Source organism: Elephas maximus, chromosome 1 (assembly GCF_024166365.1).
Source record: "Elephas maximus indicus isolate mEleMax1 chromosome 1, mEleMax1 primary haplotype, whole genome shotgun sequence".
NCBI classification, from domain to species: domain Eukaryota; kingdom Metazoa; phylum Chordata; class Mammalia; order Proboscidea; family Elephantidae; genus Elephas; species Elephas maximus.
This window is the reverse complement of record NC_064819.1, coordinates 82,096,231-82,108,351: the sequence shown is the minus strand read 5'-3', so window position 1 is coordinate 82,108,351 and position 12,121 is coordinate 82,096,231. Positions and strand designations below refer to the sequence as shown.

The window sequence follows — 12,121 nt, the reverse complement described above, 5'->3', positions numbered from 1 at the left end:
GGTCAATTTCGCCTAACCACATAATATGCCATCATTGACACACTAGAAACTTGCATGAAAAGAAGGATGCACATGTATGAAGTTCTTTCAAATAGATTTTCCTTCTCAAACAATGTAGATAGACCTGATAAAGAATGCCTGAAGGCATCCAAGAAATTCTTGCAGGCTCATCCCCATGGCTTAAATACAAACTTTTATGGAGAAGTGCCACAATGTCATTCTTACATGAGAACTAAGTTTACAGGTTCAGGAAAGACAAAAACACAAATGTTTTTTGTGTTTTGTTTTTTTTAGGCATGTATGAGTCCATAATAGAAGATAAAATACAATGCCTATTTCCCAGTGTTGAAATTGCTTTATTCATATTTCTAATTTTAATGATCACAAAGTGCACAACAGAATGCTGGTTTCTATCCTAAAGACACCCCAACCCTCAGCCTAAAACAATAATTCAGGAAAGACTCTATCCATTATCCTTATTATATATAAAAGTAGGTATTGTTCAGCAGCTTAATTGTGATTAAATCATTGAAGAATTCATAACAGCAAAAAATAGAAAGATATATTTTTAATGATAACATGTTAGAGATGAAAGAGCTACCTAAAAATAAAATATAGTAACTTCCTGTGATATTTGTTTTCTGATCACTAAATTTTCTTTTAAGACATTTTTCATTTCTTCATTTATAATTATAGCACTTATGATGAAGCAAGCATCAAAATTGAAGTATGAGCCATTTAAAGCAAAAAAGGTGAAAGTCAATTTTTCGTTGTGGGAGATCAACAGAATTTTATATTGATTGTTGAAACAACTAACTTCATTGACTCATTTTCTTTGTTGTAGCATATGGAGAATAGTCTTTTTGTAAAAATTATTTACATAGTAAAAATATTAGTACCCTGCATCTACTAAAACTTTTATAGTCCAGTTCATCTCATTCTGCTAAAGGGGCACATGCCACTTTTGTGTTCAATCGCTAATGTAGCTAATGCTACTCTGACCTTCGAAGCTTTTGGTTGTATTGAGGAAATTTCTTTGCTTTTGGTTTAGTCCAATCGTACTGACTATTCCTGTATGTGTTGCCCTTCCCTTTGCCTAAAAAATTTTTGTGTACTATCTAGTTAAGATTCATTTATATCTTGAAGAAAAGAAATAAACACCCATTGAAATCTTGAAAAGTTATTAGAAAAAAGTAATCAACTAAGAGGACAGGATAATGATCATTACTGGTACACAGATTTGCTCCCTTTTCTTTTTGAGGCTCAACCGTTTTTGGATTTCCAAAGCCTCTTTATTGTTACTGATTTGTGAAAGAAGAAACTTCACCTATATCAGTTCTCCCAGCAACACCTGAGAAATTAGTCACTGGAAGTCACTTCGAGAATTTTCTTCTTGTTCGCCAATAAGAGATACACGACCACGAAGGGGTTGGAATCCTCAGTCCTCTAGATCTGGAATCAGACACCTTATCCATTCCACCACGCAGCCAACACTGTGCGGATGTGGTACAAGCACGTAAGTGAAAATGTTGATAAGGGAACATTAGGTTTCTGTTTTCAAATTTTTAACTTTGAAGTTGGAGAAAATTTTAGCAACATTCAAAAAAGGAATCAAAGATCATCTGAAACCTCTGAGAACAATTACTTAGAATTAATAAACTGAGATTGAGAGATGATTGGATGCGGTGTTGTCCGGATCCCCTGAGCAGTTGGATTTTTGTTTTTCCCTGGGAATTGAGTCCCTACGTGGACTTAAATAGTTAACGCTTGTTTGCTGCTAACTGAAAGATTGGAGGTTCCTGTCACTCAGAGGTATCTGATGACCTACTTCCAAACAATTAGCCATTGAAAACACTAGAGAGGAGAGTTCTACTCTGACATATATGGGGTTGCCATGAGCCAGAATCAACTTGATGACACCTGGTTTTCCCCGTGTGGGCGGGGGGGCGAGTCCAAATATGGATTCCTGTTACTTTATGGAGACTTTTCTTATCTCTTATGGTTTTTGCCTGCCTCCTGAAAGTTTCTCTGGGGCAATATTGGGGCTCTGAGACAAATACAGTGAGGTTACAAGAGGGCAAAAGGAAAATAATGTCTGTCTGGAGAATCTGTGCTTGGATGATGGGAAGGTGAAAGTCCAAAGGTGTGTTTCTCTTCTTGGGCGATGCTGTGCACCTGTCAGGGGTCAAAAACAATAAAACCAAACCAGTTGCCCTCTAGTCAATCCAGATTCACGGTGATCCTATAGGACAGAATAGAACTGCCCCTTAGCATTTCCAAGGCACTGCTGGTAGATTTGAATTACTTAGTTTTTCATTAGCAAAAAATGACTGTGCCACCAGAGTTCCAAATCTCACTTCCACGACACAGTGAGGAAAGGAAGGAATGACGAGGATGGGATTTGAACCCACATGTGCAATGCACAATGGATTAGCAGTTCATTGCCTTAACCACTCGGCCACCTCATCAGGAATAAAAGGTTAGAGAATCAAAGAAAAGGAAAGCTTATGCACTCAGTTTTGCCCTGAAATAATTTAGGTATCAGCATATCTGGAGGTAGTCCAGAGGGAACCTCACTGGGGGGCTTTGGGGTTTAGTTGGTTAAAAAAAACTATCCACAGGGCCCTTTCAAACCCCCCACCCTTTATCTTTCTTTCTGTCTCTTTAATAATAGTACAAAATATGAGCTTAAGGTGCACGCTTTTGTTTTGGGTGATTGAAGAGAGTCTGTTAGCATCTGGTTCTTCTTTTCTCCCTGTTCTCATCATACTCCTGCTGTCACATTCACCTTAATGGATATAGAAGGTCATAGCACAGAAATGAAAGAGCATTCAAGGAAGTCCATTGGGTTATGTTTTTGCTCTTTATGGGTGCAGGAGTTGAATGGAAAATATTAGGAAAAGTGAATTTGTATTCCTTCAAGACTGGGTTTAAATAGTGTTGAAGCAGAGAAAAAGTATAGATGTGCGGAGGTTGGCAGCCAGGGCCTCATACACGAAAGGCATGTGCTCTACCACTGAACTACACAAGCCCCATTCCTGAAGGGCTGCTGGTTAACTTTTACCTAGAACTAAGTGTTTTTAACTGAGATTCAGAATCCTTGAGCGTTGAGGTAGTGTTGATCAGTGTTAAGGGGTATCAGCAGCTGCTTTAGGCAGGAATCGCTGAGGAACCAATGGAGGATACTGATTCTTCATAGGGCTTGAATGTGAAGGCAGAGATTGGAAACGTGTGTGGGATAAATAGTTACAAGAGGTTTCCATGGAGGCTTTCTTACAAGCTTGAGTTGTTAAAAGTCTCTGCCTTGTATTATGGGTGGCAAAGAATCAAGTCCCCATCTTCAGCTCTTTTGATTTCCTCTATAGTTGTCTTAACCTGAAGCACAAAGCTAAAGAAATTAATCTTTTGGCTGCCTGAAAGTCCGCACTGTATTTGCTGTTTCTTCAATCAGAATGTATGTGACAGATTTGATGGAGAAAAGCAACAGCAGAGTAAAACCACATAGTGATACATTCTGCATTTCCTTATAAAGGTCTTTTGTCTTCTACTTGAGATATCAGGTAAGTCGGGGCCCTACCAACAGGCCAGAAGAGGAACCCATAAAGCATGTATGAAGCAGCAGCTTCAAGATTTAGAGAAAGGTGAACTATAAGAGTGAAAGAGAAGATAAATAGATAGGATCTAAAGGACAACAACGAAAGTGAGTGAAGCATTCACTCATTTAAAAAAAAAATTAAGTCGTTTTCAAACAGAAGGAGATACAGAAAAGGGAGTTTTGAAAAATTGGGGATGGAAGGGCATGGAACGAAGAGAGAGATCAACTATATGAAATTCAAGATACCTTGGAACACAGCTGTGAAATGTTAGTGAACTCAGGGTAACACTCTTGTCTCCACACTTCGATCTGTGAGCAATCAGTAAGTACACCCATGTTCAGGGTGGATAAAGACTGAAAAATGTACTTTGAGATTTGGGGATTAGAAATTCATTTGGGATATTTGTGGAAAACAAATAAGCTTGCTCCAAGACCCTTCTAGAATCCTGAGATTTATCATGGTTAAACTTAGTTCTTTAAACCATGGAAGAAGACTAAAAATCAATCCATTCCCTGATACCTGAGTTCTACCTGTTAGCTTTTTCTCATCCTGGTTTGCCCATATACAAGCCTTTACTAATATTCATAAAAATAACACTGAATCTTTTTTGAAATTGGCAGAACATGATTTGTCTGTCAGGCTTGTTCTTTCAGTGGGCTCATGGGGTTTGTACAATAAGAAAAAGAAATAGTGTGTGGTAGGTTTCACTTAAGCAGAAAACTAGAGTGTCACACACAAAACTGGTGGGGATGTGTATATGTTTGCCTGTGTGTATGTGTGTGTGTGTGTAAATGCTGGGTGGTGTCTTGGCTGATTGATGCTGTAAAAGCAATATGTGTAATGTTAAGTGTCCACCATTGCAGTATCATTCAGAATAGTTTCACTGTCCTAAAAATGCTCTGTGCTCCACCTATTCATAACTCCGAACTTCCCTTGCATTGCTAGCAACCACTGATCTTTTTACTGTCTAAAATCTTGCCTTTTCTAGAGTGTCATATATTTGAAATCATGCGATATGTAGCTTTTTCAGACTAACTTCTTTCACTTAACAATATAAATTTAATGTTCCTTCCTAGCTTTTCATAGTGTGAAAACTCACTTATTTTTGTTATTGAGTAATACTCCATTATATGGATGTGCCACAGCTTGTTTATTCATCTGTTGAAGGACATCTTGTTTCCAATTTTCGGAAATTATCGGTAAAGCTGCTATAAACGTTTGTGTGCAGGTTTTTGGTGGACATAAGCTTTTACTTCATTTGGATAAATATCTAGGAGCACAATGACTGCATAATATGTTTATGTATGCCTATGTTTATGTATGGGCTGTACTTTGGCACTTGTGGACTTGTTTGAGTTTTCTTCAACTTCATCTTGAACTTGTATATGAGCAATTGATGGTCTGTGCTACATTCAGCCCCCAGTCTTGTTCTGACTGTTGCTATTGAGCTTTACCATCATCTCTTTCCACAGATGTAGTCGATTTGATTCCTGTGTATTCCATCTGGCAAGATTCACATGTGTGGTTTCATTTACATTGTTGAGAAAAGGTTTTGCAATGAAGAAGTTGTTGGTCTTGCAAAATTCTATCACATAATCTCTAGCACTGTTTCTATCACCAAGGCCATATTTTCCAAAAACCAATCCTTTGTTTCCAACTTTCTTCACATTCCAATCACCAGTAATTATCAATGCATCTTGACTACATATTTGACCAATTTCAGACTGCAAAAGTTGGTAAAAATCCTCAGTTTCTTCATCTTTGGCATTAGTGGTTTGTGCCTAAATTTGAGTACTATCTTATTCACTGGTCTTCCTTGTAGGCATATGGATATTATCCTATCACTGGCTGCACTATACTTCAGGATAGATTTTGAAGTGCACTTTAAACAATGAATGCAATGTCATTTCTCTTCAATTTGTCATTACCAGAATAGTAGACCACATGACTGTCTGATTGAAAATGTCCAATACTAGTCCATTTCAGTTCACTAATGAGTAGGACATTGATCTTCATGGGTTTCATTTCATTTTTGACATCTTCCAATTTTCCTAAATTCATACTTGGTACCTTACACATTCCGATTATTAATGAATGTTTGCAGCTGATTCTTCTCATTTTGAGTAGTGCCACATCAGCTAATGAAGGTTCTGAAAGCTTGACTCCATTCACGTCATTAAGGTCGACTGTACTTTGAGGTTGCAGCTCTTGCCCGGTCATATTTTTAGTGACTTACAACCTGAGGGGCTCCTCTTCCAGCACTATATGGAAAATGTTCTTTTGCCATTCATAAGGTTTTCACTGGCCAATTTTTTCAGAAGTAGACTGCTAGGTTCTTCTTCCAAGTCTGTCTTAGTTTGGAAGCTCAACTGAAATATGTCCACTGAAGGTGACTCTACTGGTAATTGAAATACCAGTGACAAAGCTTCCAATATCACAGCAACATGCAAGCCACCACAGTACAACAAACGGACAGATACATGACAGACCACCTCAAAAATAGATTGGCATACTGAACGCTAATGGCCAAAGACTAGACAAGTTGTGGAATGACATCAATGATTTCATACACAAAGAAAGCAAGAGATCATTAAAAAGATATGAAATAAAATAAAGACTACTCTGGGTGTCAGAAGACACTCTGAAAACTGCTCTTGAACATAGAGTAGCTAAAGCCAATAGAAGGAAGAATGAAATAAAAGAGCTGAAGACAAGATTTGAAAGGGTGGCTCGAGAAGACAAAATCAAGTATTATAATGGAATGTGCAAAGACCTGGAGTTAGAAAACCAAAAGAGAAGAACACACTTGGCATTTTTCAAGTTGAAAGAACTGAAGAAAAAATGAAAGGCTTGAGATGCTATGGGGAAGATATTGAATGGTGCAGGAACAATCAAAAAGGATGAAAAGAATACACAGAGTCACTGTACCAAAAATGATTGGTCGACATTCAACCATTTCTGAAGGTAGCATATGGTCAAGAACTGATGGTACTGAAAGAAGAGATCCAAGTTGCTCTGAAGTCATTGGCAAAAATTATGGACCCAGGTATTAACGAAATACCAACTGAGATGTTTCAACAAACGGATGCAGCACTGGAGGTGCTAACTCATCTACACCAAGAAAATTGGAAGACAGGTACCTGGCCAACCCACTAGAAGAGATCCAAATTTGTGCCCATTCCAAAGAAAGGTGTTTTATTCATCTAGTGCTCCTATAACAGAAATACCACAAGTGGATGGCTTTAAGAAAGGGAAATTTATTCTCTCACAGTCTAGTAGGCTACAAGTCCAAATTCAGGGTCTCAGCTCCAGGGCAAGGCTATCTCTCTCTGTCATTTTTGGAGTAAGGTCCTTGTCATCAGTCTTCCCCTGGACTAGGAGCTTCCTCACACAGGAACCCTGGGTCCAAAGGATACACTCGACTCCTGGGACTGCTTTCTTGGTGGTATGAGCTCCCTGCCTCTTGGCTTGCTTTTCTTTCCTTTTATCTCTTGTAAGATAAAAGGTGGTGCAGGCCGCACCCCAGAGAAATGCCCCTTCCATTGGATGAGGGATGTGACCTTAGTAAGGGTGTTACAATCTCACCGTTATCCTCTTTAGCATAAAATTATAATCACAAAATGGAGAACAACCACACAATACTGGGAATCATGACCTAACCAAGTTGACACTTATTATACTTCTTTGGGGGGAACACAATTCAATCCATTACAAAAGGTGATCCAAAAGAATGCAGAAGTTATCGAACAGTATCATTAATATAACACACAAGTAATATTTTCCTGAAGATCAATCAAAAGCCGTTGCAGCTGTACATCAACAGGGAACTCCCAGAAGTTCAAGTCAGATTCAGAAGAGGACATGGAAACTGGGATATCATTGCAGATATCAGATGGATCTTGGCTGAAAGCAGAGAATACCAGAAGGATGTTTACCTGTGTTTTATTGACTATGCAAAGGCATTCGACTGTGTGGATCATAACAAATTATGGCTAACATTGTGAGGAATAGGAGATGCAAAACAGTTAATTGTGCTCATGAGAAACCTGTACATAGACCAATAGGCATTCGTTTGAACAGAACAGAATGATACTGGTTTAAAGTCAAAAGAGGTGTGTGTCTGGATTGTATCCTCTCACCATACTTAGTCTTTATACTGAGCAAAGAATACAAGAAGGTGGAACATATGAAGAAGAATGCAGTATCAGGATTGGAGGAAGACTCACTAACACCCTGTGATAAGCAGGTGACACAACTTTGCTTGCTGAAAATGAAGAGGAATTGAAGCACTGACTGATGAAGATCAAAGACCACAGCCTTCAGTATGGATTACACTTCAACATAAAGAAAATAAAAACCCTCACAACCGATCAATAAGCAACATCATGATAAACGGAGAAAAGATTGAAGTTGTTGAGGATTTCATTTTACTTGGACCCACAATCAATGCCCACAGAAGCAGCAGTCCAGAAATCAAACAATTCATTGCATTTGGCAAATCTGCTGCAAAAGGCCTCTTTAAAATGTTAAAAAGCAAAGATGTCACCTTGAGATCTAAGATGTGCCTAATCCAAGCCATGGTGTTTTCAATTGCCTCATGTGCATACAAAAGCTGAACAATGAATATGGAAGACTGAACAAGAATTAATGCCCTTGAATTATGGTGTTGATGAAGAATATTGAATATACCATGGACTGCCAGAAGTACAAACAAATCTGTCTCAGAGAAAGTACAGCCAGAATGCTTATTAAAAGCCAGAATGTCAAGGCTTCATCTCACATGCTTGGACCTGTTTTCAGAATGGATCGGTCCCTGGAGAAGGACATCATGCTTGGCAAATGAAGGGTCAGGGAAGAAGAGGAAGACACTCAATGAGATGGATTGACACAGTGGCTGCAACAGTGGGCATGACTGTAACAATAATTGTGAGGATGGCTCAGGACCAGGCAATGTTTCACTCTTTTGTGCATGGGGTCACTATGAGTTGGAACTGTCTCCATGGCACCTAAAAGAACATGTTTATGTAAGCCTATGTTTAGCATTGTAAGAAACTGCTAGAATGTCTTCCAAAGTGACTGTGTTATTTTGCATTTTCTCAGCATGAATGACAGTTCCTGTACCTCCACATCCTTGCCAGCATGCGGTGTTGTTGGCATTTAGGATTATAGCCACCAAACAGCAACAATAGATGTGTAATGGTATCTTATCATTGTTTTAATTTGTAATTCCCTGGGAGTGTATGAGGAATGGATGGTACTGAAGAAGTTCAAGCTGTAATGAAGGCATTGACCAAAAACAAGGCTCTGGGAATTGATGGAATACCAATTGAGATGTTTCAAAAAACAGATGCAGCACTAGAAGTGCTCACTCATCTGTGCCAAGAAATTTCTAAGACAGCTACCTGGACAACAGACTGGAAGGGATCCATATTTATAGCTATTCCCAGAAAAGACGATCGAACTAAATGCAGATATCATCCAACAATACCAATAATATCAGATGCAAACAAATTTTTGCTAAACATCAGTCAAAAGCAGCTGCATCAGTGTATCGACAGGGAACTGCCAGAAATTCAAGCCAGATTTAGAAGTGAACATGGACCCAGGGATAACATTGCTGATGTCAGATGAATCCTGGCTGAAAGCAGAGAATACCAGAAAGATTTTCACCTGTGTTTTTTATTGACTATGCTAAGGCATTCGACTGTGAAGATCATAACAAATTATGGATAACATTTCAGAGAATGGGAATTCTGGAACACTTAATTGTTCTCATGAGAAATATGCGCATAGATCAAGAGGCAGTCATTTGAACACAACAAGGGAATACCACATGGTTTAAAGTCAGGAAAGGTGTGCGTCAGGGTTGTATCATTTCACAGTACCTGTTCAATCTGTATGCTGAGCAAATAATCTGAGAAGCTGGACTATATGAAGAAGACCAGGGCATCAGGATTGGAGGAAGACTCATTAAGGACCTGCGTTATGCAGATGACACAGGCTCGCTTGCTGAATGTGAAGAGGACTTGAAGCACTTACTAATGAAGATCGCAGACCACAGCCTTCAGTATGGATTCCACCTCAGCATAAAGAAAACAAAAATTCTCACAACTGGACTAATAAGCAACATAATGATGAATGGAGAAAAGTCTGAGGTTGTCAAGGATTTCATTTTACTTGGATCCACAATAACACCCATGGAAGCAGTGGTCAAGAAATCAAAGGAAACATTGCATTGAGCAAATCAGCTGCAAAGCAGCTCTATAACAAGTTAAAAAGGAAAGATGTCACCTTGAGGACTGAGGTACACCTGTCCCAAGCCATAGTGTTCTCAACTTTTAAGTGTGTGAAATTTGGACAATGGGTAACCAGCTTTTTTTTTTTTTTTAATGGCACATGTCTTCTGTATATCTTCTTTGCTGACTTAGCTCTTCAGGTATTCTACCCACTTTTTAATTGGGTTGGTTGTGTTTTTATTGTTGTGCTTTAGGAGTTTGTTATATATCTTGGATCCACCAGGATCACCAATTGCCATCACATTCATTATGACTCATAGTGACCCCATGTGTTGCAGACTACAGCCTGGACTTAAGTCCTTTCTCAGACATGAGTTTCGCCTCATGTATTTTGATGCTTTGTTGTTAGATGCATACACACTCAGGATTATTATGTCTTGGAGAATTGACCCTTTAATCATTATGTAATCCTTTCTTTATTTTTGACAATTTTCCTTGCTCTGAAACCTGACTTGTATGAAATTAATATAGCAGCTCCAGCTTTCTTTTGATTAGTGTTAGCATGGTGTATCTTTCTCTGTCTGTTTACTTTTAATCTATCCATGTTTTTATATTGAAGTGGATTCCTTGTAAACAACAAGTAGCTGGGTCTGTTGTTTTGGTTCTTTTTAATCCACTAGGATAGTCTATGTTTTTAAATTGGTATTGTAATGGTTAATGTTATGTTATTGTCAGCTAGGCCTTGATTCTCAGTGGTTTGGCATGTGCTCTTCCATAATGTGATCTGGTATGAACAACCAATCACTTAAAAGAGGACTTTCCTTTGGGTTGTGTCCTGTCTCCAGTATATAAAAGGATGTTCTGACAAATCTCACTCTCTCTTGACCCTGTATTCTTCAGGGCACCTGATCTCCTGTTCTGGGGACATATGCCTGCAGAAGTCTCTAGCCTGCTGCCAGGCTTGCACATCTTGGATTTCCTAGTGCCTGCAACCCTATGAGCTAACATGTAGGAAGACTCATTAGAAACCTGCTTTATGCAGATGACGCAACTCTGCTTGCTGAAAGTGAAGAGGACTTAAAGCATTTACTAATAAAGATCAAAGACCACAGCCTTCAGTATGGATTACACTTCAGCATAAAGAAAGCAAGAATCCTCACAACTGGAACAATAAGCAACATCATGATAAATGGAGAAAATATCGAAGCTGTCAAGGATTTTATTTTACTTGGATCCACAATCAACACCCATGGAAGCAGCAGTCAAGAAATCAAAAGATCCATTGCATTGGGTGAATTGGCTACAAGAGATCTCTTTAAAGTGCTGAAAAGCAAAGATGTCACCTTGAAGCCTAAGGTGAGCCTGGCCCCCTAAAAAAAAACTCAAGGCATGGCGATTTCAGTCGCATCATATGCATGTGAAAGCTGGACAATGAATAAGGAAGACAGAAGAAGAATTGACCCCTTTGAATTGTGGTGTTGGCAGAGAATATTGCATGTACCATGGGCTACCAAAAGAACAAACAAATCTGTCTTGGCTTTAAATATATCATTCCTTTGCCTTCTTGCCTGCATGGTTTCTGCTGAGTAAAAATCCGAGCTTACACTTACTGACTCTCATTTGTAGGTGACTTTTTGTATATCCCTAAAAAAAAAAAAAAAAAAAATTTTTTTTTTTTTTTTATATCCCTAGCTGCTCTTAAAATTCTCTGTTTACATTTGGCTTTGGCAAGCTCGATTATAATATGTCTCAGCGACTTCCTTTTAGGATCTACCTTGTGTGGGGTTCAATGAGCACCTTGGATAGATATCTTCTCATCTTTCACGATATCAGGGAAGTTTTCTGCCAACAGATCTTCAACAATTATGTCTGTATTTTCTGTTACCCACCTCTGTTCTGGTACTCAGATCACTTGTAGGTTATTTCTCTTGATAGAAAAAAAATAATAATAAGAGTCCCACGTAATTCTTAGCATTTCTTCTTATAATTCTTTTATCTGATTTTACCTCAAATATGTCAGTGTCAAGTGCGTATCTTCCAGTCTCACTAATTCTGATGTCCATTTCCTCAGTTCTGCTCCTTTGACTTTCTACTGAATTGTCTAATTCTGAAATTTTCTTGTTAGTCCTCTGAATTTCTGTTTGCTGTCTTTCTATGAACTCTTGCAATCTATTAAATTTGTCATTATGCATTTCTCTACTCTTCTGAAGTTCCTCTAATGCTCTGTCTGGGCCTTCCTTTTCTTGTTCTGCATTTTGCCTGATCTCCTACCTGATCTCTTGAGAAGTT

The 12,121-nt window shown here is 38.5% G+C and overlaps 1 non-coding gene across 1 annotated transcript; it reads right to left on the bottom strand.

The window, feature by feature from the left end:
* Window positions 1-2,386: 2,386 nt before the first annotated feature.
* TRNAS-GCU (transfer RNA serine (anticodon GCU)) lies at window positions 2,387-2,468 on the bottom strand. The gene has a single exon. It is a non-coding gene; the product is annotated as a tRNA-Ser (tRNA).
* Window positions 2,469-12,121: the final 9,653 nt, after the last annotated feature.